The following is a 5,822-nucleotide window of genomic DNA, read 5'->3' as shown; positions in this document are numbered from 1 at the left end:
AGCCTGGGTGACAAAGCGAGACTCTGCCTCAAAAAAAAAAAAAAAAAAAGAGAGAGAGATGGGCTAGGGTGTGGTGGCTCACGCCTGTAATCCCAACACTGGAAGGTTGAGGTCTGAGGATCACTTGAGCCCAGGAGCTGAGACCAGTCTGGTCAACATAGTGAGACTCTGTCTCTACAGAAAATTTAAAAGTTGGCCAGGTATGGTGGCACAGGCCTGTAGTCTCAGTTACTTAGGGGACTGGGGTGGGAGGATCACTTGATCCTGGGAGATTGTGGCTGCAGTGAACCACGATAGCACCACTGGACTCCAGCCAGAGTGAGACCCTGTCTCAAAAGCAAACAAACAACAAAAAATGAGGAGATGGAGGCTCAGAGAGGGGAAGTGACTGGCTCAAAGTCACACAATGGCTTCTTGCGATAGTCAGGAAAGTGCCCTGAAGAGAAGGAGAAGGAAGAAGCAGTGAAGCTGGGAATTTTTACTAAGACATGCAGGAAGCCCAGCCCAGATTCGGTTCGCACACACCTCACAGACACATACAAATAGGCCCACACCTGTACACCTGTGCACCTGTGACCCAGAGGCCATGCATACACACGCTTGGATGTGTGCCCAAACATCACCCAGCCCTCCACCCTCCACAGCTTGGGGACATTCTGTCCTCTCTCACAGACTCATTCTTGGCATCTGTTAACATACACATGTACACATACATTCATATTACAGGTGCGCACATGCATGCACCTCTTTGTATCCACACCTTCCACTGGGACACATGTTCAACCCCTGTGTGAATCAGGGGATCAGGGTGAAGTCAACCTGGAGGGATAATTTCACCACCCCTGAGAAGCTTCTCCTACCCTGAACTATTGCCTTAAATTAATTCATTCAACTAATATTTTATTGTTCAGAATGTGGTGAGCTCTGTACTCAGACTAAGGATAAGCATTGAACAAAGACAAAAGTCCAGTCCTGGGCCGGACACGGTGGCTCGTGCCTGTAATCCCAGCACTTTGGGAGGCCAAAGTGGACGGATCATGAGGTCAGGAAGTCGAGACCAGCCTGGCCAATATGGTGAAACCCCAACTCTACTAAAAGTACAAAAATTAGCCAGGTGTGGTGGCATGCACCTGTAGTTCCAGCTACTCGGGAGGCCGAGGTTAGAATTGCTTGAACCCAGGAGGCAGAGGTTGCAGTGAGCCGGGATTGTGCCACTACACTCCAGCCTGGGCAACAGAGTGAGACTCTGTCTCCAAAAAAAAAAAAAAAAACTCTGTCTAAAAAAAAAAAAAAAAAAAGTCCAATCCCTGTCCTCATTCCAATGTGGGGGCGCAAAATGGGCTCCTTCTTCGCTCTCCCACTCCTACAGGCTTTTGAGACCTCTTTGAGTTTCTCGTCACCATTCCAACTCTGCTGAGTGGATGAGCAGGGGGAGGTGGGTCGTGGTGGGGAGGGGTGGTTCTGTCCCAACTCTTTAGTATTGAGGTTGAGCAAAGAGAACCTCAAACCAGGAGTCGGTTGGACCTGGGTCTGAATCTAGCCTTAGCCACTCCCTTGTTCTGTGACCTTGGTCCAGTCTCTTACCCTTGCCGGTCCACTGTTTTCTCGTTGGTTAAAGCAAAGAGCTTGAACTAGGGCAGTGTTTACAAACCATAGTTCCTTAGAGGAGCTGGAAGAAGCCACATAGGGGGTCGGTGGGGAGGGAGAGGGGAGGCCAACCCCACCTTACCCACCCACACCCTCTGCTTCACTCAGAACAGCCCTGCTTCCTTCTGTTTCATACATTGGGCTTCTATGATTAAGAGTCTGAGGCTGGGCACGGTAGCTCATGCCTGTGATCCCAACACTTTGGGAGCCTGAGGCATGAGGATCACTTAAACCCAGGAGTTCGAGACCAGTCTGAGCAACATGGTGAAACCCTGTCTCTACAAAATACAAAAAAAAAAAATTGGCCAGGCATGGTGGTGCATGCCTGTAGTCCAGCTACTTGGAAGGCTGAGATGGGAGGATTGCTTGAGACCGGAAAGGTTGAGGCTACAGTGAGCCATGATCATATCACTGCACTCCAGCCTGGGTGACAGAGTGAGACTCTGTCTCAAAAAAAAGAGTTTGATAACCTCCTGGACTAGTTGATATCTAAGTTCTTCTTGGCCCTGAGCATTTTAAGACCACGTCCATGTCTTCTTTGACCACCAGACTGAATTAGAAAAGGGCTGGAACTGGATCTCAGTCCTCTGTCTCCCCACCTCCACCCCACAGTACCTAGCACAGGTCTGGCTGTAAAAGAAGAAGTTCAGGATGTGTCCAGCTGAACTGGCTGCTAATGGGCAACAGTAGACTGACAGCACTGCAGGAGCTCAGACAATAGACCAAAGACCAAAGACCGTGGGAATTGTGGGAGTACCATTCAAGATGAGATTTGGGTGGGGGACACAGAGCCAAAGCACATCACAGGCCCGGGGCAGTCCCACACTCGCACAGGCCCTGTGAGGGACCTCAGCCTTGTGTTGACAAGGTCGCATGTTTCTGTACAGTTTGGAAAAGTAAACCATGTTAACCTCAGTGGAGTAAGCCCACTGTCTCCTTCTGCTGTACTCCTCCTCGTTCCCACTGTGTCCTCTGGCTTTGAGTGGCCACAGGCTTTTTTGGGTTTTTTTGTTTTTCTTTTTTTGAGACGGCATCTCACTCTGTTGCCAGGCTGGGGTGCAGTGGCACGATCTCGGCTCACTGCAACCTCTGCCTCCTGGTTTCAAGCGATTCCCCTGCCTCAGCCTCCTGAGTAGCTGGGATTACAGGCGTGCACCACCATATGCAGCTAATTTTTGTATTTTTAGTACAGACGGGGTTTCACCATGTTGGTCAGGCTGCCCTCGAACTCCTGACCTCAAGTGATCCGCCAGCCTCAGTCTCTCAAAGTGCTGAGATTACAGGCATGAACCACCACACCCGGCTACCTTCTGTATTCTTCACTTTTTTTGAGATGGAGTCTTGCTCTGTGGCCCAAACTAGAGTGCAGTGGTACAATCTTGGCTCACTGCAACCTCCACCTCCTGGGTTCAAGCGATTCTCCTGCCTTAGCCTCCTGAGTAGCTGGGATTACATGTGCATGCCACCATCCCTGGCTAATTTTTGTATTTTTAGTAGAGATGGGGCTTCACCATGTTGGTCAGGCTGGTCTTGAACTCCTGACCTCAGGTGATCCACCTACCTTGGCCTCCCAAAGTGCTGAGATTACAGGCGTGAGCCACCGTGCCTGGCCTGTATTCTTAACTTTGCATTTTTTATCTTAAGAAGACTCCCCGTCCCAGACAAGCTTCAGGCCCCACAATCCTGGATCTGCCCACTGGGTCCTCGGTTTTCCCAACTGCAAAGAGAGAACAAAGGCTGTGAAACGGCTTCATAGGATGTAAGATGATCTCTTTTATTTTTTAAATTTGTATTTATTTTTGAGACAGGGTCCTGTTCTGTTGCCCATGCTGGAGTGCAGTGGCACAATCACAGCTTACTGTAGCCTAGACCACATGGGCTCAAGCGGTACTCCATCTTAGCTTCCTGAGTAGGTGGGATTATAGGTGCATGCCACAACATCTGGCTAATTTTTCATTTTTCATTCTTTTTTTTAGAGATGGGGTTTCTTCACGTTGCCCAGGCTGGTCGTGAACTCCTGGGCTGAAGCAATCACCTTGCCTTGGTCTCCCAAAGTGTTGTGATTAAAGGTATAAGTCAGTGCTCCTGGCCTATTTTTAAAATTTATTTTTATTTATTAATTTTTTAAGACTAGTCAAGTGCAGTAGTGAGAAGGAGGGAAAGAATAGAACAAGGAGTTTGATCTGTAACTGACTGTGAATAATCAACTGAGATAATTCACTACTTTCAGGCCAGTGTATTTTCATCTTTTTGACAGGGTCTCACTGGGTTGCCAGGCTAGTCTCAAGTGATCCTCCCTCCTCGCTTCCCAAAGTGCTGGGCTAACAGTTGTGAGCCACCTCGCCTGGCCATTGATGATCTCTTTTAATCTTTTCAAAGTCCCCAGACAAGAAAAAAATGAAGAGCAAACATAAGGGACTTAGGGTTTCGCAGCAAGTTGTGGCAAGCTGTGAAGTTGCAATCCAGGATAGCCCATTTGAAAGCCCCCCTTTCACTATCACCTCCTGCCTTGAGTGTGCACCTGTGCGCTCAAAGGCACCCGCCTTTCCCAGGAACTCAGCTTCTGGCAGCCTAGAAGGCTTAGCTCTGCACTTCCGCCCCAGCTGCTCCATGACCTCGAGGGGGCGGCAGACACCGTGTTTCCCTCACCCTGGCACCTGCTCATTCCAGGTTTCAGAGTCCCACATAGCCAGAATCTCAGCTCTCCCCAAACACCTCCACCAGCTCTCTCCTGCCCCTCCCTGCAAACAGCGAGGACTGCCTTCAAGTCCTGGCTTTGTCATGTCTGGCTATGTGATAGTGAGCAGATCACCTCACCTCCCTCTGCCTCATTTAACTCATCCATAAAACAGGGTCAGTGTTGCACCCGGCTATATAATACACCTTGTGAAAACAGGTCAGTGAAGTACCCGGCTATATAATACACCAACAATCATTGACAGCCATTGGGGTTTCAACAAGGTCTTCCGGAGATGTCACCGCCCCTGGGAAGGGGATCTCCTGATAGGATTGGCCCCTACTCCACGCTGCGGCAAAGCCGAGGAACTCCTAGGCAATGGGGCCTTTCAAGGCTCTCCAGTGTTCATTTGTTGGCATCCTCTGTGCCCATACGTGGGCCCCTCCCGGGCTACAGTGTCTGACTTGGCTTTTTCTCCATCCCTACCAACCCCCATCTCTCCCTTGGAAGGGCTGTGCAAACTCTTCCCCACCTTGATGTCTTCCTGAGGATTGTCCCCAAATTTCTTTCTTTTTTTTTTTTTTTTTGAGATGGAGCCTTGCTCTGTCACCCAGGCTGGAGTGCAGTGGCTGGATCTCAGCTCACTGCAAGCTCCTCCTCTCGGGTTCATGCCATTCTCCTGCCTCAGCCTCCCGAGTAGCTGGGACTACAGGCGCCCGCCACCTCGCCCAGCTAGTTTTTTGTATTTTTAGTAGAGACGGGGTTTCACCGTATTAGCCAGGATGGTCTCGATCTCCTGACCTCGTGATCCACCCGTCTCGGCCTCCCAAAGTGCTGGGATTACAGGCTTGAGCCACTGCGCCCGGCTCCCCGAATTTCTTAACTTTGTTTTTTTAGTCTTTTCTTTTCTTCTTCTTCTTCTTTTTTTTTTTTTGAGACAGAGTCTCTCTCTGTTGCCCAGGCTGGAGTGCAGTGGTGGGATCTCGGCTCACTGCAACCTCTGCCTCCCAGGTTCAAGTGATTCTCCTGCCTCAGCCTCCTGAGTAGCTGGGATTACAGGCACCCACCACCATGCCTGGCTAATTTTTTTGTATTTTCAGTAGAGACAGGGTATCACCATGGTTGGCCAGGCTGGTCTCGAACTCCTGACCTCATGTGATCCGTCTGTCTTGGCCTCCGAAAGTGCTGGGATTATAGGTGTAAGCCACTGCTCCCAGCCCCAAATTTCAAATGCATTCTCCTGGAGAAGGGTTGCTGACCCACTGCCTACCAATTTTCACTGTCTCCTTACCCATCCCTAAATGACTGCCACACCCCAGTGCCCTCTATCTCAAAGATTCACTGACCATCCCCAAATGTCTCTTCCCCCTGTGTCTTAACCTGGCATTTGAAGCCTTCCACAATTTGGTCTCATGATTCACCCTGTCCTTTAACTATCCCAGACCAGAATACACCTTCACTATCCTACCTCCAACCCTTTGTGCAGGCTGTTCTTCCA

This window comes from Colobus angolensis, unplaced genomic scaffold, assembly GCF_000951035.1.
Source record: "Colobus angolensis palliatus isolate OR3802 unplaced genomic scaffold, Cang.pa_1.0 Scaffold4, whole genome shotgun sequence".
In the NCBI taxonomy this organism is placed as follows: Eukaryota; Metazoa; Chordata; class Mammalia; order Primates; family Cercopithecidae; genus Colobus; species Colobus angolensis.
The sequence above is the reverse complement of the archived record's forward strand: the minus strand, read 5'-3'. Positions refer to the sequence as shown.